The sequence below is a fragment of the Aphelocoma coerulescens genome, chromosome 5 (genome assembly GCF_041296385.1).
Source record: "Aphelocoma coerulescens isolate FSJ_1873_10779 chromosome 5, UR_Acoe_1.0, whole genome shotgun sequence".
NCBI lineage: Eukaryota > Metazoa > Chordata > Aves > Passeriformes > Corvidae > Aphelocoma > Aphelocoma coerulescens.
The window spans coordinates 13399069-13423256 of record NC_091019.1 but is presented as its reverse complement, the minus strand read 5'-3'; the positions used below and the strand labels follow the sequence as shown (position 1 = coordinate 13423256).

The following is a 24188-nucleotide window of genomic DNA, read 5'->3' as shown; positions in this document are numbered from 1 at the left end:
GTATTGATTGTTAGAAATACTGTCTGTATTGATTTTAGAAATACTCTGTATTGATTGTTATAGTTCATATTGATTATTTGAAACAGTCTCTGTATTGATTGTTAGAGTCTCTTTATTGATTGTTAGAAATACTGTTTGTATTGATTGTTAGGAATACTCTGTATTGACTTATACTCTGTATTAATTGTTAGAAATAGTCTCTGTACTGATTTTTAGACATACTCTCTGTACTGATTGTTAGAATTATTAGGCTTTCATTAATAAGATAGATTTAAGCAAAGGAATAAACTTATCAGAATTGTTTTTTTGCAACCAGATGACTTCCTGTTATCTTTTGACTCCAGCGTTTTCCTTGCATTGTGTGTTCCTGCTACAGGCCGAAATACAAACACCACAGAAATGGAGAGCCTGTGTGCAAAACACAAGTAGGGGTGTGCAACATGTCTGTATTCATCTAAGTGGACAGCCATTTAGAGGAGGATGTTTCAGAAAGAGGCAATGCACATTTTGGCCAGAAAGCAGGAAAAGAACAGTTTAGCACAAGGTATCATTGAGCAAGGGGGGAGGCAGACAAAGGAGTTTGTTTCAAGTGAAATCTGACAGTGTCAGTCAATGCTGGCAAGAAAGGTAGAGCAGAAAAGCTGAGAAAAAGGCCTCAGTGCATTTAGTGCTGATGACTGGACTTCAATGATTAGGATAAAGCCTTCCTAAACTGAACATTAAATCTCAAACCTATAGAAATCTGGGGAGGAATGCTAGGAAATACTTTCTTCACCGGTGTCAGTATATTTTCCTACCCTTTTCAGGTAAGAAAGGATTTCACTCCTTGGATGCATTAATGGATGGTGGAATTCATAGTGCTCCCTTCAGACTTCCAGGGTTTGGAGAGTACACTGTGGGATGTGAGGAAACACTTCCCAGGCATGGCAGAGGTTGTACATCTGTTCAAACAAATGGGAACTGGGGAGGATTCTTTCCAAGTGTCACTGCATCCCATTCCATAGGCAGTGCTTCTCCCAGCATTTCTGGGTCAGGAACATGTACAGGACATGTGACAGGGAAGCTGGGTGAGCAGTGAGTGCTGGACCAGGATGGCCAGAATGGTGCAAGAGCCAGCACCAAGCAGGCTGAGGCACCCAGACCAATCCCATCTGTCCAGGGCTCGGGGCTGAACACACAGCTTCACCTGACATCATCAAGTGCTCTTCCCACAGAGCCTTCTGCGGAGCTCTGGGTTAGCACTGTCAGCTCCCGGCTTTATTTCACAGCAGAAAGAGACATTTTCCTCTCCTGTTGCCCAGCTTATCTATGCAGATGTGATGGGAGGCCATTTCTCCATCTGTGCAGGTGTTGAACCTGAGAAAGACAGTTCGTAGTATCAGTTGGATACCTGAGGGTTGTAACATAAGCCATAAGTGTGAACTGTCAATTTAAATGATGATGAAGAATGTAGTGTGTTCTAATCCTCCTTAAAATTAAAAGTCAATGCCACCTGTGGCTCCACTGGGCTGTGGATCAGGCATGTCTACCAACAATGTAATTCTTATTGAAATACTTTTCAATTGGGATTGGGTCCAAAAGTCAGGAGGATCTCAGTCCTAAATTAGTATTCAGTCTAATCATTACAACTAATTAATGAGTTTTATTGACTAAATGCACATGTACTAATGTGCCAGCATTTAGTGTCTGTGATGAGTGGGTTTGAGGCATTTTTTCATTTAGTTTGTAGGGTCAACCTCAGTGTCTGCAGACTTAGATTTTAAATTTTTCTCTTGGTCATCACTTGATGATTATCATCACTAGAATTAAATTCTTACTATAGTGAGGAGGTAGGAAATAGATAAGAAAGTGTATTGGGTTTGCATGGCCAGGTTTTGGTAGCCATGTGATTTCTGTGAGAAGCTGCTGGAGGCTTGCCCTGTGTCCAACAGAGCCAGTGCCAGCCGGCTCCAAGAGAGGCCCACTGGCCAAGGCCGAGCCCATCAGAGATGGTGCTAATGCCTCTGTTATTACTGTAAATGAAGAAGGAAGAAAAGGTTGTTGCACAGAAGTAATTGTGGCCAGAGAGGAGTGAGGATGTGTGAGAGGAGCAGCCCTGCAGACACCCAGGTCAGTGCAGGGGGGGCAGGAGGTGCTCCGGGCGCTGGGGCTGAGATTCCCCTGCAGCCCATGGGGCAGCCCAGGGTGAGGCAGCTGAGCCCCTGAGCACAGGGAGATCACAGGGATGCTGAGATCCACCTGCAGCCCCTGGAGGAGCCTCACACCGGAGCAGAGAGATGCCTGAGAGGAGGCTGTGAACCTGTGGGAGGCCTGTGCTGGAACAGGCTCCTGTCAGGGATCTGCAGACCAGTGGACAGAGGAGCCCATGCCAGAGGAGGTTTCCTGGTAGGACTTGTGATCCTGTGGGGGACCCACGCTGGAGCAGGCTGTCCTTGAAGGACTGCACTCTGTTGAAGAGTGACCCCCATTGGAACAGTTTGGGAAGAACTGACTCCCATGGGAGGGGATCCCACACTGGAGCAAGGGAAGGACTCCTCTCTCTGAGCAGCTGCAGAAACAATGTATGATGAACTGACCATAACCCCCATTCCCTGTCTCCCTGTGCCACTGGGTGGGAGGAAGTTGAGCCCAGGAAGAAGAATGGAGAGGTGGGAGGAAGGTTTTTTTTAAGATTTGTTTTACTTCTCATTATCCTGTTCTGGTTTTGATTGGTAATAAATTCAGTTAATTTCCCCAAGCTGAGTCTGTTTGGCCCACAATGGTAATTGGTGAGTGATGTGTCCCCTGTCCTTATCTTGGCACGAAGCTCTCATTACATTCTCTCTCCCCTGTCCAGTTGTGGAGGAGAGTGATAGAGCATCTTTGGTGGCTGCCGGGAATCCAGCCAGGGTCAACCCACCACAGAAAACTACTTGACCTTGAAGACCCATTTTATGCCAGGACCATGTATTTCTGTTATGCATAACTTAACAAGGAAATTAACATACAGATTAAAGTTTAGATCAATAAAAATTAAGGGGTTTGGGGCAGAATTGCCACTGAACATAAAATGATAGACCTTCTTGAAAAATCTTAGATGACCTAGTGGATTTACAGTCCAGTGTCTCAGTATTTCACACCCTTGTTTGTTCAGAAACATTTTGGTGCTTGTGCTGCCTAAATTGCATTCTAAATCCTGATACTGTACACATATGAGCAGAATACAGCTGGTATTTTCAGGGTATTACTTCTAGGTTTAGCAAAGTGTTGCGGTGGCTAAGTACACTTTACACCCCCCCCCCCCATTACCCTAAAAGGTCTCGCCCTACAACACTGTGCTTGAAAGTTCTCCCTCTGTCTAGATTCTGCTGGTCACTGGCCCTCTCCCCCCTCCCATCCCTTTTCCCATTGGCCCCTGTTATGTTCCTCAACCTTGCCTTTGCCCCCCCTCAGACTATTGGTTTTGGATGTTCTGCCCACCTTTGGGAGTTTCTGGGATAAAACCAGCTCAGGCTTGTCATTAAACGCCTCGGAATTGCATGCAGAGAACTCCTCTCACCCCTCTGTCTCCAAGTCATGCACAGACTGTGGGTGTGAGCGGCTGTTCACAACCACCTGTGAAGGTGAGACTGTGTGCACGTGTAGGTGCTGGGAAAGTGCTGCCTAAGTGTGTCCACCAGGGACCCTGTGCAATACATCGATCCACCGAAGCTCTCATTCAATAGGAAAGGAAAACCAGCTATCACTGTAGTGCTGCAGCCCCGCATGCAGCTCCCTAAACATGCAATTCACAGTGCCTGTTCTTGTTTACCCTGGTGAAAAATGTAAATGTGAATCCCCCTCAACAGTTTTCTCTGTCAGTGTTGCTACACAGAAGGCAAACTTGGCAGCTGTATGACCCAGATACTGAGCTCTGGAATATATTCCACTTGCAGAATCTGCTTGTTGGTTGCTCATTTAAACAATAACGTTTTTTGTTGCCTGAGTTTTAATTGAACTGTTCTGCACAAGCTTGTAGTTATGATTATCCAATACTTTTCTTTAGCAGGTGGTGCAGCCATAAAGTATTATTCTAAGTGCAGAATTTCCTAATGACTCACAAAACTTCTCAGTAAACAGGTTATATTATACACTGATACTATGAAAGAATTTTTGCAGAAAGTTCTTTCAGTTTCAGTCAAAAGACATAAAAGGTTGTGATGTAGCCTCACTACCTATTTTAAATGGTGTCTTGAATAGTTTTTGGCATCACTGATGAAGGTTGTACTGTGCAATGTGCTGGAACTGAGTAATCAGATGATCTGCAGTATTCGTAAACCAGATCTGATGGCACTCTTAAATCTCTAAGTTTTAAAATATGCATGGATAGTGAACAGTCTTGTTTCTTTTTAAAATCCATACCTTATGTTGAGCACTTTTCTTGCTGTCCACTTTCATGCCAGGAAGAATTTCCCCCTCAGTACATATATAAACGAGTTATAGCAAGGTCACTGTTTTCAGTAATTATTTGCTGTGGCAAACGAAGTGATTTAAAGCTGTGTAATGTTTTTACCAGCAGGTTTCTTGCATTGTTAAGCAGAAAAGAAGAGGGAGGGTAAAAAGTGACTCAATAAGTATAAATTGGTGGCTCATAGATACATTCTGCTGGCAGTTCTGATGGTAAAAGGCAGTAAGCATGTTATCCTTTATGTAGACAAAGCAGGCTATTACAGAGTGAAATGTTTATCCATATCTTTTAGCTAATGTACTTTGTTGAAGATATACTGTTTTATCTTAGATAGAGTGCCTAATTTTTTCTAAAAAATGTCAAATGTTGCCTAATCTTTGCTGGTAGGAAGTGGGAGATTTAGCTATTCATAAACTCAGGGCAATTCTCATTCAGCCCAAATTACTCTCTGTGTTTGAGCAAACAACACATGTGACCTTCTCATTAAGATCATACCTCTCTTATACCTCTACAGCATTACTGAGATGCTTTGTGCTTCCTTTGATGTAAAAGATCCCTTATTTATTAGTAATTCTGTTGATGTTGAGAGTTCTTGTGGTTCAGGTGAATCCCATGGGATGACAGGGAAGTGCAGTTTATGAGAAGCAGAGTAAACCTTGCTGTGAAGTAGGTCAGGCAAGAGCAAGGTGAAATTGGTGCAAAGTAAAGGAGACTGGAGAACAATGTCTGTTTCAAAATAAAGCAAGATATCATATTAGAGACCTATTTGACATTCCTAGACCTAAATTTAAATTTAAATATGTTAATAAAAGAAAATGTTGGTTATGGATACATTATGGCCAATGCTTTGTCTTTTCCAGACCTTTTTTAGTAAAAAATGTTCTTTATTCTTAGAATAAAAGTAAGAGATGTTCTAGGTCACGTCTGTGATTTAAAATGGGCAGGGAAAGCAGATGTTATTCATTTGGACTTCATTAGTAAACGATAACAGCAGTATCTGATCTGTAACAACACTGAAATAAATCAGGGCATTGCGACCAGCACTGAGCACTCAACAATTAGAGCATAGATTTCTATTTATGAGAACTGTTATCTTGATAATTCATAGTGGTGGACAGAGAAGGATTAAGAGAATCTCTTCTGCCAAGAAGCCTTGGCATTGGCTGAACTTAAGACAGGTGAGAATAGGGATGAATGTGTGTGTTGCAGGTCCACTTTTGACAGAAAATCTTTGAGCCTGATAATGAACTTAAAACTGTTTCGAGAATGCTGGGACAGGTCAAAACTGTTGTACGAGTGGTGAATGGAGAAAACGTCAAAGATAACCATGTTAAAAAATATTGTGTGGGCTGCTACATATCAGAACCCAATGGCTCTTCAGCCTCTAACTACATTACCCTTGTCCCTGCAACTCAGGTCAGACATTTCAGACATTTAGTGATGTAAAACTGTTCTGACTGTGTAGCAGAACTTGCCAGTACAAGATCTGTCACTAGGATCCTGATGCAAAATAGCTGGAGAGAGTTTACATTGTTTCTGGGGCTCCCGCTTGCAAGAGGCGACTGCAATGTAATTTCAAAAACCAGCGGTAACACAATTTTCTGAAGTGTTCAGTGAGCCAAAGGCAGCTCTGAACCATTCCTTCTCTAGAGACAGTTGCCTCCTGTAGCTTGGCATGTTCTCTAGAACGAAAGACTCATTCTTATATGAATCACCAGTAGGCCTTCATCACCAGTAGGCCTTTATCGCCAGTAGGCCTTTCCCTGGCAATAATCAAACTTGAAGAAAATACTGAAACACCTCAGTTTTGAGGGTGGATTGTAGTAAAGGGTTTTGATCTGTGTTTCCAGAATGAACCTGGGGTTTAGCTCCATCTTTCTCATCCCTTCTCCTTTTTCATTCTACCTCTCTTCCCCTCCCCAGGAAGAAAGGGAATAACAGAACTGTGTTAGCAAGCAAACTAATTTTCAACCATCCAAGTACCGGGCTGCCCGACCCTGTAATAGTCACATATAATTATAAAGTGGCTGCACTGATGAAAAGGTAATTTTACTTTGCTAACTCCCTCATTTATCATGCTCCTTCAAGTGTTAATTTTTATAGCACTCAGAAATGTGCATGATACTTCACAGATATGTATATGAATAAATGGCAGTGTAGATAACCTGAAGCACTTAGGTATAAACAACTATGCTATATACACACAAAGTTCACAGGAACAGTTCCTGTGATTAACAGAAAATGAGAAAAACAAAGTATTTTAACTTGCAGTGTTTCATTTTGGGCAATTAGTAAAGTTCAGATTATTCTTTCTGAGGGGAAAATACCCAAAATAAATTTTTTTGCTACTAAATTGTGACATTTCATATTTTCTGTTTATTACTCATTAATGAATGATTAATGAAAGTAATGAATTGGCTTGAATTTAACAAAAATTAATGATTTTATGCTATTAAACACAGGAATATGACAAATCCTTCCACTAGCAAGGCCCTCCTGCCAACCACACCAAAGAACAAGGTCCTGTGATGCCTCTTTTCTCCCCTGAAGCCACGTATGTAACTTTAAATTCTAACTTCTGTAGACAGCAAGTTTAAATACTCCTGTGAAGCTGTGTCTGGACAGCTTGAGAAACAGCTTGTTCATCAGCTCTGATAAATGGAGGTCTCCTAAGCAGCATTAAGAACTTTCATATGCTTGGTTTTCTCTGTGTTTCTTTGTCCAACGTAGGAACAAAGCCATGGCTGCTCATTTCTGATTGAGCTGACAAGAGACACAACACTTTGGTTCAGTCAGCAGGCATTTTGTTTATTCTTTTACAAGTTAAGTATTAGGCAGGGTTTGTCTCTGTTATTCTGTGTAAATTCAGGGTTGCTTAAACCCAACATGACAGCATCATGTTGCCCTCGGTGCACTCGTGCTTTGTTACTATTTTAAAGACATCTAATTTTGTTTTCTAGGAATATTGGTGTGCCTTTTGCTATTAAGAAGGTTATAGCATTTGGCATCATTAATTGAGCTGCATCACTGCTAGTAACAGGGTATCATTCACACGTATCTGAGATAATATATTATTAGTGGAACCCATTAATAAAGTGTGCCAATTTGTTTATAATTAACTGAAGAAAGTTATGGCATTAGAAAAATTATTACAGTAGCTGACATAAACACATTTAGTAATGACAGCAATGCCAAGTATAAAAGCTTCCAAGAGGAATTACTGACATTAATACAGCGTTCAGTATTCATGTTTGACAGCACTATGCAGATGTGGCAATTATTATTTTTATGTTCTTTTTAGTCCACTTTAAATATCAACTTTCAAGCTATTAGGATCTTTTTAGAAATGCTGCAGAAAGCCACTCCAAGGCTCTAAAACTTTAGCACAAAATATGCTTTCTGCATAATAAAGAAAATCTCTGAATCTCAACACACTCAAATAGAAGAACACTTGGATTTATCTTGCCTGTGCCCTTTTGACATCATTGTGCACTTAAAGACAGGGTGGGAAATTGCGCCTGAGAAATAACTCATCCTATTAAAGCTGAAAGCAAGAAAAAAGATCTTGGTCAGAAAGTGTGAAAAATTTTCTTGCATTTGAAGGCCATATAGATTGGATTTTTTTATAAATTGCCCATTAGCCAAGTATTTCCGTTTTATCTCTACGCTAGCAAGAAAGTGATCATCTTTCATTTTGTGGCTGCAAAAAAGCATACATTTCAGAAAAGAGAATTACTGCTTTGTCTTAGCTACACTAGAAATTTGATGACAAAATTGTCCTTAATGCTAGAAATATTGTAACTGAGGCAGAAAAAAATCAGGATATAAAGCAGCAAGATGTTTGTTTTATAGGTCTTCTCATATGGGGGAAGTCAGGGTGTAACAATTCAAAGGTGAATGGGGATTTACTGCTGTCTTGAATTACATTTGGTTACTGGTGCCAAGATTGCAGGCAGATTGCAGAGTTTACACTCTTAAACCCAAAATTTTGGCCTGAATTTCTCAAAGATCTAAGTGCTGCTAATCCTACTGATATTGAAGGAATCCCTTAATAATCCGCTGTTTTGAATGTCAGATCATTTGAATTGTAGAAGAAGCAGAGTTAACACCACCTACAGCAAAGGCTGAGGGTTTTTTTGGTGCTAAAGCACTGTGGGTTTTTAGTGTTATGAGCCAAAACAGACAGTGTTAGACACAGTTTAAAAAAAAAAATACTTTTAGGGAAAAAACCCTTTCAAGTGAATCAGTACTAAATAGAGAGCATATGGCTAAGCTTTAAGAACATGCTTCTGTTTTTATAATTGTATGGATAAGACTAGTTATGCCTGTTATATAGAGACAAAAATATTGTCTATCTATATGCAACTTCAGTGTTTCAGCTTCTAGTTTGGAATTTGTTCACAAAAAAAAAAAAAGTGAAAAGTAAATTCCAAGGCACGCCTAAAAATATGTCAACAATTTAATGTCAAGGTTAAGTAATATCTCTTTCTCTGTTATGTGTAGAGGCAGTGAGAAAAAGAGAATCTTCTCAATGTTTTTAATACAGACTAATTTGGCTGTGACATTTTTTTTTGGATTATAAGATGAAACCCATGTTCACTGCCTGGAAAAGTGATTCTTGGATGCAGTAGTGACTGCTCAAAAGCAAAAAAACCCCACAAACAGACTCATTGCCTGTTTTTCTGTTTTTCCATCACCTAAGAGTAATAGCAGCCATTTCTTGCAGGGACTCATTAAAGAGCACAGCAAGGCAGGAAAATGGTAAAAGGAAAAAAAATGTATGTGCATGAGGGAAACTCAAGTAAAAATGCACTGAGTTGTTGAGAACTGGAGAAATAAATTATGTAAATGACAAATTTAGATTTAAATTATTTTTATTCCCTAATTTGTTCCATAGTTATAGGAGATTATTGCTGGTTGTCCAGTTGACAAAGTCAAAATCAATCTTTCAGATGACCTCAGAAGGAAGCATTTGTTGTGTTTTTAACCCTTGCTCAGCCACATGAAAGGAAAGCTTTTGAAGCCAAAATAAAGGAAAATCCTTTTCTCACAAGATGTTTCTCATCTGCTCTGTGCAGTTTGAACCTAGGATCTAGGGACTCAGCTGAGGAATCAGAGCTCTCTTCACCAAAGACAAGTTTGTGGGAAGGTCTGATTAAACTACAGCGAATCCCAAAGGTGACGGCATCTCTGTTCCTAGATCTGGGAAAATCTGGACTGTAAAGCCTCAAAGACCTGTGGTAAGAAATCAAATAAAACTGTGCTGTACCTCACTTGGACCAAGGAAATCTTCAATTCAGATGGTTCATACGCTTTTATGTATTATTATAGATACTCAATTTTCTTCCTCAGAACTTTTAAGGACTGTGACTGCTGTTGGATGTCCCCAGATGAAGTTTTAGTCCATCAATGCATTCAGAAGCTGGATAAACTCCATTTCTCTTGGATTACAGTCATACACTTTGTACTCTCATGCTCACGATGACGCAGAGGACAGGTTTTAGTCTGTAGTTTTCACCTTCTTCTCCATCTTTCTTCAGTGCTTCCCTTTCCTTGAGAGGATTTTCTGATGTAATTTTCCAGACTCTTTGCAGTGATTCAACAGCTCACATCCTGAAGAAAATCTAAGGAGGTAACACACAATCTTCCAGGGTTGTCCCTTAAATAATAACTTGAGGGCACATTGACTTACGGTCAGAAATCTTGTTGTGAACACGTGCTGATGGAGAGGCTGCTTACAGTTCTACCTCAGTTTAGATTTCTGCTGCGTGCAAAAGGCAACAGGCAGAAAGAGAGAGCAGTTTTATTCTCTAGAGTGCAATTAGGGAATAGACTGTGATCAAAAACCTACCAGAGCTGCACAAAAGGCTTTAGAAGAAATTTCATTATGTGTCCTCAATCTAATAACCCGTACAGAGGACATTTTTAATATTGTGCTGTGGACAAGTGTCACAGCATCTTGCTGTGTCCCTCAACATCTTCCAGTTAGATCTGGTAGAACAAATTTCTGTGCCCCTTTTGAAAATCAGTGAAAAGGGAAGATTTATTTCCATAGGAAAGTGCATTCTAGAACTGCTGTGCAGCTGTCTGCAAACCGGTGTGAGACCTGACATTGTCTCTTCTTCAGATGTCTGATAGAAAGATTTTGTTTGCTTTGATTTCTGAAGTAAGACATTTCACTAGATGTTTAGAATTTCTACTCCCTTACTCTGGTATCCTATTGTCATTCCAGGGATTGACTGTTGATGTAGCAAACTGTCCTCTAGTTCTTAAGCACAAAGATCAACCAATCTACAATTAAAACCACAAAGCATCATGACAGATAATGTATTTCATTTAGTTTAGTACATAAATGCTGAAATATTATACAATTTAGTATTTATTTAAAAGTAATGCATAACATCATACATAGAGATAACCTGCTTAGCCACTTATTTCAAGGTCTGGAAGCTCAAGTCAATTCTCATTGAAGCTGATTGTCATTGCTGCTATCTTTAAGCAAGGCCTAATATCTGACATCACTTTTCATACCTAAATAAACAAATCATGAAGGAAGTTCAAGGGGGAACATCAGTATTACAGTCATAGAGAAGCTGAATATGTACTGGAGCAGTAGTAGGTGATTCTTATTTACACCACCCTGCCAGTGGAGATAAGCACATTGTGAATAAAGCTGTTTATGTGTAACAGCTACAGATATTTTATTGCTGCAATTGCAGGATGTTGTTACACAGCCACTGACAAAGCTGCTATCAGTGGAAATCAAATGAATCAACCAGTTATCATCAACTTCACTTTGCCAAACTGGTACTGGTTAACTTTATAGTGAAGTTATGTGTGTAAGGCTACAGAATCATAGAAGCATGGAATCATTTATGTTGGAAAAGGCCTCCAAGGTCAGCAAGTCCAACTGTTAACCCAGGACTGCCAAGTCCACCACTAAACCGTGTCCCAAAGTGCCACATCTACATGGCTTTTAAATACCTCCAGGGATGATGACTCAAACAGTTCCCTGGGCAGCCTGTTCCAGTGCTTGAAAACCCTTCCAGTGAATATTTTTTTCCTAAATATCCAATCCAAACTTCCCTTGGTGTAACTTAAGGCCATTTCCTCTCATCCTATCACCTGTTACTTGGGAGACCAACCCCACCAGGCTACAATCTCCTCCCAAGTTCAGTTGTAGAGTCATTAAACATCTAAGTCCACTTTGTTTTCTCAGTCAAATGCTTCTAACTTAAAATCCTAAACCCCCAGCCTTATAATCATATCCATGTCAACAACTGCTTTAGAAAACCTCTGTGCATGTTAGTGGGATATCCTTGTGAGTGTATATCAGCTTGCTTACCCTTTACCACTCAGACTTAAAATTGCATGCTGTAGAGATAGAGGGTTAAATCTGGGTTAATTGTAAAGAGACATTCTTTTCAGAGTGAACAAAATCCCACACCAATTTGGTTTCATAGGTTAAGGCGATAACAAACAACATTTCCTATGTTTCATGTAGAAGTACAATAATATTTTTTAAAGGTGCAGTCAGAGCAACATCATCATCATTAGGCTTTGCATAAACAAGCAAAATGGTAATTTGGATTTAGTATCCATAGCAGTACTTTTTGCAAAATGAAAAAGACCCATTAACCAGCATTAAAATTTCCAAAGAAAGATAGGGTTGTGAATGTGTAAAACTAGGCACCTAGATTGCTGGGAGAAAAACATCCTGATTTTGCTTTGAAACTGGATAAAATACTTAAAAAAACTCATTAACAAAACAAAAAAGCCTGTGGCTATTGCTCTACAAATAATACAATACTGAGGAGTCCAATTAATTCAAGGCTAAAATTAACTACACAGGCAGCTACCATTAACATTCAGCTTTGAAATAGTAATGGTTTTAGTACTGGGCCATAAATAGCTTATACAAATACTGTTTTTTATAACATAGCACAGTCTTCAAATTCCTTGCAAGTTCATAGATTTTTAATGGCATTATACAGCCATACACTTCCCAAATTTACTGAAAGGGGAAAGAACTCAAAGTACTGACACACTGTCACCTCTGTATTGTCCATGTAATGGAATATCATGGACTATTTAATAATCTTAATTATGAAAGTCAAGGGATTAATATTGTGGTATTTGTGACATGTCCAGTTAGGTTGTATTTCCAGTTTTGTCTGATTCCTAATGAACCAAACCAGCAGCAGGTCCCATGTATGCCTGAATATAATCCAGCAGCTGTGCTCAAGTTCTTTTTTTTGCTTCAGTCCCCTGAAAGTCTACTGCAGTACAAATCCAGCATCAGGCTGGTCACAGGCTGTTGTGTTTTCTGCTTGGTTTTATTTCAAAAGGAGTTTTCCAGAAGGGGTCAACACCCAAATTGTCAGAATCTTTGCCCAGGATGTCTAACATCTTGTGCTAGGTCCTGGTGAATGTGCTTTCTTACTTACTAATGTCGACTGTCATTGTTGTAAGCAGAACTGAGGGAAAAAAGAAAAAAAAAAGGCACTGCAAACTGAAGTTGTTGCACTCCTGAGGAAGAACAGTGCTCTTGAAGAGTCTAGATAAATTTTAGATGGAATGCATTTTCTCTACTTATAATTCATTTACACGAAGCATTGAAGCTCTCAATAACAGTTAACTTGAAAACTCATATAAATATTGCCAAGAATTTAGTTTGGCAGAAAAGACAAGAAAAAGACATCATGGCAACAAAACATCAAAATACCATGTAACATGACGATTTTCTTGTCTCAGTGACCGCTGCTGTCCACTGCCCAGGCTAGCTCCAGCGGTGTGCCGCAGGAGTGGGGAGCAGCCGGAGCCACAGAGCTTTAAAGCTGCTCCTCTGAAGCCTCTGCTCTTCCCAGGAGAGCACAGGCTCCAGGCACTGTGGCAGTCAGCAGCCCTCGATGAAGGGAGATAAAAAGTAGCAGGGAGGCTTGCCAAGGGAAAGAACCAAACCAGACTGAAAGGGATCCACGGTGAACAAGCAACAGCTGCAGCGTGACCATGCCTTATAAAGGGCGTTGAACAGGAGGCGTAACCCAACTAGGGACCAATAGGCGGATGAGGAGGGAGGGATGCTGGAGGGAAGGAATCACATCTGCTCCAATGGTCTTAGTGGGTGGAGGGAGAGGGGTCACATGCCCCAATGGGGCCTGAGGTTTAGGGGATTTCTAAGAGGGGCGGTATCCGAGGGGGCAGGGTCTAGGGGGATTGATGGGGACCATATAAGGGTAATTAGGGAGGGCTTTGGTGACAGACACAGAACAGTCCAGAACTCTGGGAGGGGTTTGGGTGATTGATAGGGAAGGTGCCAGAATAAGGGGAGGGGATAACCATTTTTGGGAGCACTGGGGGCGCGGCTTGGATCTGGGGTAGACCAACTGGGGTAGGAGTGGGGAAAGTAGAGATGAACCATTAGAGTACAAAGAACATACAAAAGTACAATAAAAGCATTGCATCACCACATTTTCTGAATCTTTATTGTAGCCTCAAAATGCTAGCAATACTTAATTTATTGCCAAAATTGTCATCATATTCCCCACCCCTACTTCTTCCTGCTTCCAAGAGTCCTTGTGGTACGCTCAGTCTTGAAAGGAAAAAAAAAATAACGGTACAGGCTTGATGTTTTCTATCGGAACAAAGCTTACCTAAACTAGCAGTTCTATAGTCAGAGGCAATGGTGTGGTGCTTCAGTGCTTGTGGACAACGTCGTCTCATGGAGAATGGCTCGAGGAAGAAAATGGAAATGGTTTATTGTAAACATCTTATTACATGAAAGGAAGAACGTAAAGATCTAAATGTAGTATCTAAACATCTTCCCCAGAGCCAGCAGCAGTGTCTAACAAGTCTGTCATCTCCCATGACCATTCTGAGACATTTCAAAAGCATGATACACTAAAAAGAAATGAAGAGGCCCTGCAGTCAGCATTCTTAGAAGGCAAGTACCCTTTTCTGCCAACCAACGTGGTAAAGAGTATTAGGTAGCAAGCTTAGCACATGGGTAATTTACCTGGTATCAACAGAATTTCATTTGCTTATAATTGGGTTGATTTGGCCTTTTGGTATGTAATACACACAGATTAGCTGCAAATGGAGAACTTAACTGCTGCATTGCACACAAAAAAAGTGATTCAGGAGTTTGCATTCAGCAAAAGAATTCACAGTGAATGGTGAATCTGTTCAGCTTCTACAATGAATAAATTATGCTATAGCGTCATATTCAGCATGCTCTTAATTCTTTCTGAACAGGTTAGTCACAAGTACGGAATGGGATGGTTTAGATTTATTTTTTTCCTTGCATTTACAAAAAAATGTTAGGTCAATTGGAAGCAATCTAGCAGGGGGACTGATACTGGATTCTTCCTGCAAAACATCTTTCACACAGATGAAACAAACACTTCTGTTCTTACAAACAACAGGCACAAACATTTTCCCACAATATTGGAAGATCACAAATGTGGAACAGTAAAAAAAAAAATAAACTGAGCTTTAGTTTTTGCTCTTCAGTACTATTCATCACTCTTTCTCAGGGAATCTTACAGTTTAATAATGATGTTTGACCCACTATCTACTCTCTCAGTGAACATTTGTATTCTGTTAATGCTGTTTTTCCAGGTGATGCTTTTATGCACCCCAGAATGCACATTCCCTCCTTGACTTGCTTTTCATGCACCTGTTGAGCTCAGAAATAGATGCACATGAAGTTAGTGCCAACACAACTGAGGGGGTCATACAGAAGATTTAGCACTCCACATTAATTTATTGTCATGTCATCAAAATGAACAATGAGAAAATATATATTCACTCAGGAAAGTGTGTCATTAGGTCGGAATGTATCTCCTCATTTATTGTATGAATAGATTTAAGAGTTAATCTTTGTATTCCCTTAAAAATCTTTGTATTCCCTTAAAAAGAGAAACTTTTAAGCTTTCTCTTGAACTAAGATTAAAAAATACATGTTCATATGAATTTCTGTTAAAAACAGATGACAAATATAGAATGTTTTCATCTGGAAAATCATTGCTCAGACTTAGAGTGACAAACAGCAAATGTCTGTCTAAATACTGCTACACATCAGTCTTGCCTTAATCTTACATCTCACTGACTTTTGTGGACCTGTACACTCCATTCACACCAAGAGATCATAATTTGGTCATTTTGTCAGCCAAAAAGGGCTTTTCCTCTTACTCCCTTGTCAGCCTGAGAGTTAATCACACAACTGTAGTGTGCTGCTACATTTTTTTGTGTTTGAGTCTCGCAATATTTAAGAGCCAAAAGCAGATCAGCATTTTCCATTAAAAAAAGACCCCAAAAACCAAAACCAAAAAAGCCAAGTTACTTCACACTTTTAACCACACTGAAATCAATTTAGTTCTGTGGCAGTCCTGACTGGAGTAACACTGGTGACCAGTACAGGTGCTTGAACAAGTAAGGCAGCATAGTGTCCACCAAAACCACTCTCTCACTCCCCTTTTTGACTGGACTCAACATTCCCTCCCTTTTTCTGGATTCAGCTTCACTCCCAATTTCTTCCCCTCCTCTTCCTCCCCTCAGCAGGGCAAAGAATAGGGAGTGTGTGTTATGGCCAGTTCGTCATAGGTTGTTTTTTTTTTTTAACTGCAGATGTCAGAAGATACTAAATAATCTTGGAAAAGTATTTTTCCATGAAAACCATTATATATAGACAAACAAAGAAAAAAGCTTCTGTTTAATTGTGGTTTTTAAGACAATTTTTGCTATTATTTTGGACTGCAGACATAAAATTCTTTTCAAAAATCCCTGGAGTTTTCAATGTTCTATGATTTTTAAAAGGGTTTCAGGAAAAGCAATAGTAAATTACTTTAAGAGTCCAAACAACTGTATCTTTACATCTTGCCTTACATCTCCCTGCAGCTTTAGACTCTAATGAGTCTGTCCTTCATAATTATAATTTTTTCTCTCAGTAGAGTCTAGCAAAAGTGAACATAAATCATCAGTGGATTTCCTGTACTGACCTACCCACTTAAATTCAGAAATTGGGAGATTCTTAAGAGCAGTGAGCTCTTTTTTAGAGAAAATATTAAAAAAAAAAAAAAAAAAAAAATCAGTCCTTAGTCTCTCCAAAGCTTTGTGAGTGCCTCACACTACTGTGTCTGGAAACAGGATAACTGCCCCGTGCACCAGTCCTGGTGTAGAGAAACAATTCAGATCAACACAGATTGCAACCTGCTGAGACCTCAGAGAGAAATTATGGGGCAAGGGGGGTGGAGAGTTAGGAGTGCCCAGGTGCAAGCAGTTAGATGGGATTGCACACACCTGCAGGCTGCTAGGTGCAGCTTGCATCAGATTTTCTTCCACTCTTGCAAGTTGAGACTGTGCAGAGCTCCTGAGAAGGTATTGCTTTGTGAGGGAGCTGGAGAGAGGTAATAAGGTTAGTGACTGTGATTAATATCTGTTTTTCTGCTCATGTTTGACGGTGTTCTTCAGGCATTACTTTTATAATCCTGGGAGTTTCAGAGTGCACAATGACTGGAGTTTTTTTAAGTATTGTCACAACTGATATTATCTAAAAGTAGGATGAGGTTACTTAGAAAACCTTAAACTTAGAAACCTTTGAAAACTAGTGGACAAGGTAGCTACTGTATCAAAGCTTGTCTATTATATGAACAAAAAGAAAATATAACTACAAGTCTCCATTTCTTGGTTGTTTTCTTTTTTTAATTTCTAAGTTCTCTTTCATTTACATCAGGTAAACTTCTGAAACTCTAATTTACTGAATTACTGCCCCAATAGGAAGCTGTACAGAGCTGTGCTGCTAATCTTAATGGGGTGATGACCCCCTTATTTGTGCTTCTAATTGCCCCATCCTAGGACAGAATAATAGCAGATGTTGGCCCACAGCCCTTTAGACTTTTTTTTCTGAGTTTCTGATGAGTACAGACATAAAAGATGAATTTAAGTCTTTAAGTACTTGAAGATAAGTATGTACATCCAATTTGCTATTCTACTGTGAGAGAGAACCTTATCTTTTCCTATGGTTTTTTTTAACCCCCACAGGCTTTCTTTCTCTTTTTAAGCTCTCTGGACTCATTGTATTTGTCTTCAAAGTCTGTGATTATGGCTGCTTCCAGGGAAAAGGCTCAAGGAGGGTTGAGATTCTTTAATCTTTGCAGATGCACAGTTGCTTGTCAGTAGTGGGCTTGTAGTGTTGGTGCTGTTATTTTGTACTAGTCATGAAAGCTTAGTTTAGGATCTATGACTTTCTGGTTGGACAATTAATTTAGAAGTAATGAAATACTTCTGCAGTGCAACATAGAGTTCTAAGCTGTATAAAGTTTTAATATGTGTATAAAACTCTGTCACAATTCTCTACTGCTGCTTCTGCATTGGTGCTTTTATGATATAATAAATTGTGAAATCAGAGCCATTATTCCGGTGAAATAAATAACATAGGAAATTTTTTTGGAGATAATGACTTAATACCACTGCTGCATGTAAAATTAACCATTTATTAACTTGCCCTAGTGTATCTGCTTCAGGCTTTCCAGGGCCAAAAAAGGTGGAGACTATCTGAACCTGTGGGTTTTTTTTATGGCCATGTATATGCCTTAATCAGCTGAATTAAAATGTAGAAGAAAGGAGTTAAAAATGTATTTACCCTGGTATTTTTTTTTTAGCCTAATTCACATAGCATCTAGTGACATGCTGTAACTCCTTTATTCTACATTATATCTCAGGTAAATAACAACTGTGTACACGGCCATGAAAGTATGTGAGAAGAAATGCTGTTTTTTAGGCTGCTCTGGACATGAGTTAAAAAATCAGAGTAATAGATTCTCCTGAAATAGATTAAACTCCCTCACAACTACTAGTCTGACTTCTTAGTCCAATGAGAGAAGCCTTAAAAATTAGTCTTGTTTTAGTTCATGGTAATTATGACATGGGAACTATACAGTAGTTACTTGTCTGAAATTTACATTTTTGTGAATTGAAGATGTATTAGAAGCATATTTTCTCTTCAAAATAAGTCACACCAGCATGTGGAAAAAACAACAGCAAAATTTCAAAGCATAGCAAATTTTCAAAACTCGTGGCTATAATAAAGCCTTTGTTGTTCTAGTGTGGTCAAAAGGGTCTGATACAGAGGTACTCGTGAAAACAGGCATGATCTGGACAAACATCTGATGCTTTGGTCTCCTGTTGTCCCAGCTTATGGAGCTGTTCCTTGGCTTCTCATTGATTCTGGTCACAGATGAAGGTGCAGGTTTCAGTAACAATTTTTATCTAATCAGGCAGTCACTGCTTTCTGGTGACAGAGGCTGTGAACTCTGCAGCCTCTCTCTGTGGGGGTTTTATGGGGGGTGTGTGTCACTGTTTATTGGGGGTTTCACAATGTCCCTTCTATCTCCTTTCTCTCCTTTCAAAGTCTTGCCTTGTCTTTTCTATGCTGGACCATCTATGCTTTTCTATATTTTCTGGATAGTATAAAATATGCTAGTCTGTAATGAAATGAAAAATATTGAAGTGTATGAGAATTTTAATTTCATTCTTGAATACCTTTTCCACATGACCCTAAAAGGTTACTTGCTGTAATTATTAGAAGCTGAAGCTACAGTAAAACACTGTGGATGCTGAGTTAAGGTCTCCTTAATTTTTTGTGTTTCAGAGTTAAAGAATGTAAAATTTTTTCTCTAGACATCTAGGTTTCCTCATGAGGTGACAGCAGTATTCTGCACTGAGTAGAACATAAATTCTGTAAGAAATGTCCTTGTGTTGTTTAAGCATAAATCTATGTTTTGATGACTTCTTGTAACACTGAACAGCTGTGAGACACAGTTCTTTGCCTGCCAGTTCCTGGGCAGATGTTTGGCCTTACCAAGTAATGCAGGACTTGGCCTAGAACCTCTGCCAAGTTAATGTGTAGAATGCAAAGGCATAAATTCCAAACTCAGCAGACTTACACTATCTTCTCAGATTTTGTAAACCTCAAGGGCAAAATTATTTATAAGTGTATTGAATTTTTCTATTGCATCTTGTTTCGGTTACAGATTTTTGCATGTAAAATTGTTGAATCTACTTGTCATTCTTAAAGCTGCACAACAAGGAAAGGTTCATGTGCTCCAATTTGGAAAGGTACTCAGTCACTTCATGTGGTTTTTCCTTTTTTCTGTCAGAGACCGTGCTATATTCTGAGATTGAGCATGTTCCTTTAAAAAAAAAAATTCTTATTAAATGGTAACACTTTAAAACAAATCCTGAACAAATCACTAAACAAAAATAAGAACCATGAGCACTTTTGCAGCTTCACAAATCTTTTAGTTTAAATTTTAAAAATCCCTTCTCTTCCAATGGAAGATGATACTGATGTCCTTTTTAATTCACTGTTATCTCAGTAAAGTCTTTCAAAGGCTCCCTGAGACAAACATCATGCAGAATCTTACTTCAAGTTTCAAAAATTAGATAAATTTTTGGGCTGAAAACTTTGATTTTCCTTGTGAACTCAAAACATTTCTATTAAACCTGGAATGTATTTTCTAAAACAAAGAATTTGTCATACAGCTGGGATGAGTTCCACTGTTGGAAATATTACTGTTTATGCACAACTTAAAAGATCTTGAAAAACTTATCTTACTGAATATAAGTTACAGTTACATATGTAATTGTGAGAAAACCTCAATAATTATATCTCATGTGATTTCAGTTCTCTTTCCCTGGATAATGATATCTGTGATTTTTCTCTGGGATGTTCATTTGGGACTTCCTTTGGGGAATTTCTCATTATCCTTGTGTCTGAAAGCAAGAAGTTATATAAACCTGCAGAGCAGAGTTCAAGCAGACTGCTGGGAAATACTCACTGGCTCAATTTCTTTTAAATTCTTGATTTATCTCTTTGAGTGCCTGGAAAAATAATTCAGATGCAAACTCTGCTTCCCTTGAGAGATTTGGGCTTTTTTGCTGGGTTTTCAAGTGAATTAGGAAGTCAGAAAATGGCTCATGCAAGTCAGTAACTCATTGCAGAGTGGCATTGTGGTTTTTTCTTAAGATTAGAAAAATGCAGTTTTCTGGAAGACAGGCTTTTGTTTGCCTTAAAGTTATGGATTGGATACAAGAATCATTTGAAACTCTACATCCTGCTTAGCAGAACAGCTACTTAAACCCTTTTTGGCATCAAAGTCTGAATTTGTGTTGCTCTGAAGAGGATTAAATCTTTCAAAGGGGAAAGCAAAATCTCTAAAGAAGAAATATAGATATATCAATTTAGAATAACTTCCAGATATTTCTTCAGAAGTTCCATATAGCAGAGCATGAAGAACGTCATTAGCAATGGTATGTAACTGCAAATGGAAATACTTTTGCAGCAGCACAGTAATGGAGAAGTAATAGGAATTAATGTGGGTGAGGAAATAAGATTACTCCCCCTGGAAAAACAAATGGATCTCTCCAAAGCTATGAAGAGACTATGGAAAAAGTTGTGTTTCACCTCCTGTGGTACTGCTGGAGGAAAAGCTTCTTAAAAGAAATGTAATTTCAACATAACCTGTGAGCCCTCTGAGTCACATATTTGAGGCCCTCCTGTGCTTGTATAGCTCTGCAAATCTCTTTGTATATGCAAGTCTGAGGCCACGAAAGAGCTGGGTAAAACATAGCTGTTAATATCAGTAAGTGGCAATGAAAGAGTAACCCAGAAGAAAGTGTATCTTTTAGCTGAATTAAGCTCTGAATCTATATTTGCAGAATGGCTTACTTGTTTCAATGGAGAAATGGGCATTCAGTACCAAATTGTCTTGAACTTCAGGGAAATTTAGATATTTCTCTCCTTTTAGTCACACAGTTGTAACATTTTATGAGTAATAATATAAGAAGAATGAATCGTGTAAGCGTATGGAGCTTACAAGAACTATGTAAGATATTATCCTTGCCTCTTAAGAGTCTACAATCCAAACTAAACTGACACAACTCATGGATAAATATCTTCAGCCAAGATTTGAGCACAGAAGTGGTTGGTGGAGGTGTATGTGTTTGTTGGTTTGGGGGTTTATTTGATTTGGATTTGGGGTTTTTTTTGTGTGTGTGTTTTTTTTTTATATAGCTGGGGGAAAAGTGAAGGCAGAAAAGATGGTGGGAAAAATACTCTAGACCAATTATTTAGTAAGTGATTCAGAATAAGCCCAGCCTTTTTTCTTTGTCTGATTGTGGAGTTTTGTGTTTGATTGGATTTTGTTGTTGTTGTCGGAGTAGAGGACAAGCTGTGATCCTTTAGGGAAGGAAAAAAATGAGGAGGAGAAATATCAGAATAAAGAAGGTTGCTGGACTACCAGAGGGAACACAATAAATGCTCTGGAAACAGTTGAAACTGTAACATCTCTACTTCAGCTTATCAGAAGAATGGACCTCTTTATAAAAAAGGGATGAAAGAAGTGAATCAGGTTTCTATGCATCTTTGTTGTTCATCTTTAATTGTCTAGCATTAATTTTGATTTAGAATATTTCTGCTGTTTGAATGGGTTATTATAAGATGAAGCTTAAATCTTGGGTGGCATATTTTCAGTGCTGAAATCAGTAGATGACCATTTGCAGTTCTCTCATTCTGTTCAGAGCTGTAGCAGGTTATAAAGGTAATTCTCTATTAAAAGTGTGAAAAATACCTGAGAGTAAGGATAGTTGTTACTGTGCAGTGAAGGCAGATGTGAGACTGACAAAGCTGGGGTCAGGAAGAACAGGCTGGTTGCTCTCCACTTTTTTCTCCTATTTTGAGAACTCTTAATTAATTATACCCACAAAGTGGCATGAATTGCCCTAGAATCTTTAAAAACTCAATTGAATACCAGCAATGACATTGTTACAGTGATGATGAAAAGAATTATAGCTCTGTATAGGCAGCCAAATAAATGAAATATAGTGAAAAGTATCAGGAACAGTGGTTGATGTATGCTTAAAAACTTGAGTTGTCTAGTAGAAATATTTAGGAAGCACTCTATTTCTATACGTTTGCTGCTTACAAAATCTGACGTCTATGTACGTCTTTTTCTCATGTATCCCCTTGTGGCTAGGGGATCTGTGTAAAAGGAAGACCTGCATTTCTGAATTAATATTTTCCCTTTTGCTTTGAAATCCTTGCTATTTTGAGTATCTTCAAGTGATTAAAAAAATGTTTTAGATAGAAACATAACTACCCAATGACTCAGCTACCATGACTCAACAGTATCTCTTTCTTTTAATTCAGTGAATCAGGCTCTTCGTCTTGCAGAGCATCATCCCAGATGATTTCTGAAACATTTGCAGGCAACTGTTCAGAATGCAGCTTAAAATGTTTTAGTTAATGTGTGCAGATACCACACAAAGCCTTATACAGACAAGACTTACTGCTTTAATTTTGTACTCATGTTATTGTTTTAAAGAGTACTGAATAGCTTTTATTTTCCCTTTAGTATGATTTTATATTAGAAGCTTTTAAAGCTGTAGTGGTGGCAAGAGTCTAAGCTTCTCTTTGCTGCTTTGTAAATACGAACTTTCAGGATTTAAATGTGTTTAGTAATGGTCAAGTAAGTTTTTCTCAGGTAATTGAGCTGTCAAATTGACTCTCAACTATTGAAGAGTCTGTTGATAGTCTGATAGATTCTTCAATAGTCCACAGTAAGGTTTGTGTTTATTTGCAAACATAGTGAAGCTAAAATAATCCTGGAAGCAGTTACATTATATTTTTTATCCAATTGTTTCATTGCTTAGGTGCTTTAGGTTCATTGGTTTCAGTTTTATGCTTATCACTGCTCTTAGCAACAGGAGTATCTCATATCTGAGTTTTCTTCAGCAACAGACTGGACAAGTATTTTGTGGTGAGTTCTCCAGTCAGCAGAAAAATGCATTAGTTTATTTTTTGTGGTTTTTTTTCCCCCTCCACATGAATGATTCTACAGAGAGAAAGCACAGCTTTACATCTCTCCACCTGATGGGTGTCAGGTAGTACCACTGACTCACATTATCAGTGTCTTGTTAACATCTAGAGAACACTGTGCTCTGTGCTTCCCATTCACAGAAAACAAGCAATATATTCTTGGTCCTAAAAGCATCCTTTGGAGTAAGAGATACAAATAGGAAATGAAATAGGGAATAGTATATTCAGGTTGCACAAGAGAAATTGTTGACTGTTACTCCCTCTGACAGGGATCTTGAAATAAACTCTTCAGCTGGTGAGTCCCATTGCTGGTAAAAGGATGGCTCATAATCTTTTAAGATTACAGCTCAGAGTATATGCTTAGAACTCTATACATCATGAACTTCTCTAAACAGATCAAAATTCTTAAATATGCTGTAGTTATTAGGATGTTTCTAGAGGCCCCTGTCTAAAGGTTAGGTTTGCACAAGATATGTAATGAAAACAACACTTTCCTGTTACTCCTAAAGGTAGAGGTTCCCTTAATTAAACACAAACATGCACTTAGTCCCTTCAGCTCTCCATCTTTCATTGAGGACTGGGATTTAAGGAGCAGAAGATCTTTTCCAAGCTTCATTTTTTAAAGGAAAGCTCTGCTTTTCTGAGCTTTACTAGAGCTGTTTTTCAAATTCTACGTCAAAGACCTGCAGATTGTGAGGCCTTTAGTATAAGCCAGCATAGTTTAACCCCTTGAGAGAAGGTGCAAGGAGTAATTAAACATAAAAAAGATATTAAGAGAATCATCTTTCTTTTCATTTTGATTGACACTGTAGGTACTGGGGCCTGACTTTGCTCAGTTTCCCATTGAGAGATCATCAGAAAACTCCTAAAAAGCAACAACAGGAG

General features: G+C 38.7%; 2 long non-coding RNA genes across 5 annotated transcripts in view; both read left to right on the top strand.

Moving 5' to 3' along the window:
• Positions 1-6386: 6386 nt before the first annotated feature.
• Positions 6387-9575, top strand: LOC138110731 (uncharacterized). The gene is made up of 3 exons (XR_011151034.1): positions 6387-6469; positions 6889-6980; positions 9505-9575. It is a non-coding gene; the product is annotated as an uncharacterized lncRNA (long non-coding RNA).
• A 7152-nt stretch (positions 9576-16727) lies between these two features.
• The window catches only part of LOC138111227 (uncharacterized), a 55761-nt gene continuing 48300 nt past the window's right edge, over positions 16728-24188 (top strand). For 3 of the 4 annotated variants that reach the window (XR_011151287.1, XR_011151286.1, XR_011151288.1), the window contains exon 1: positions 16728-16841. This is a non-coding gene — a long non-coding RNA (uncharacterized lncRNA). Of the gene's footprint in view, positions 16842-18575; positions 18669-19458; positions 19544-24188 lie in introns of those variants that run through there. The other variant, XR_011151289.1, reaches the window with a different exon arrangement.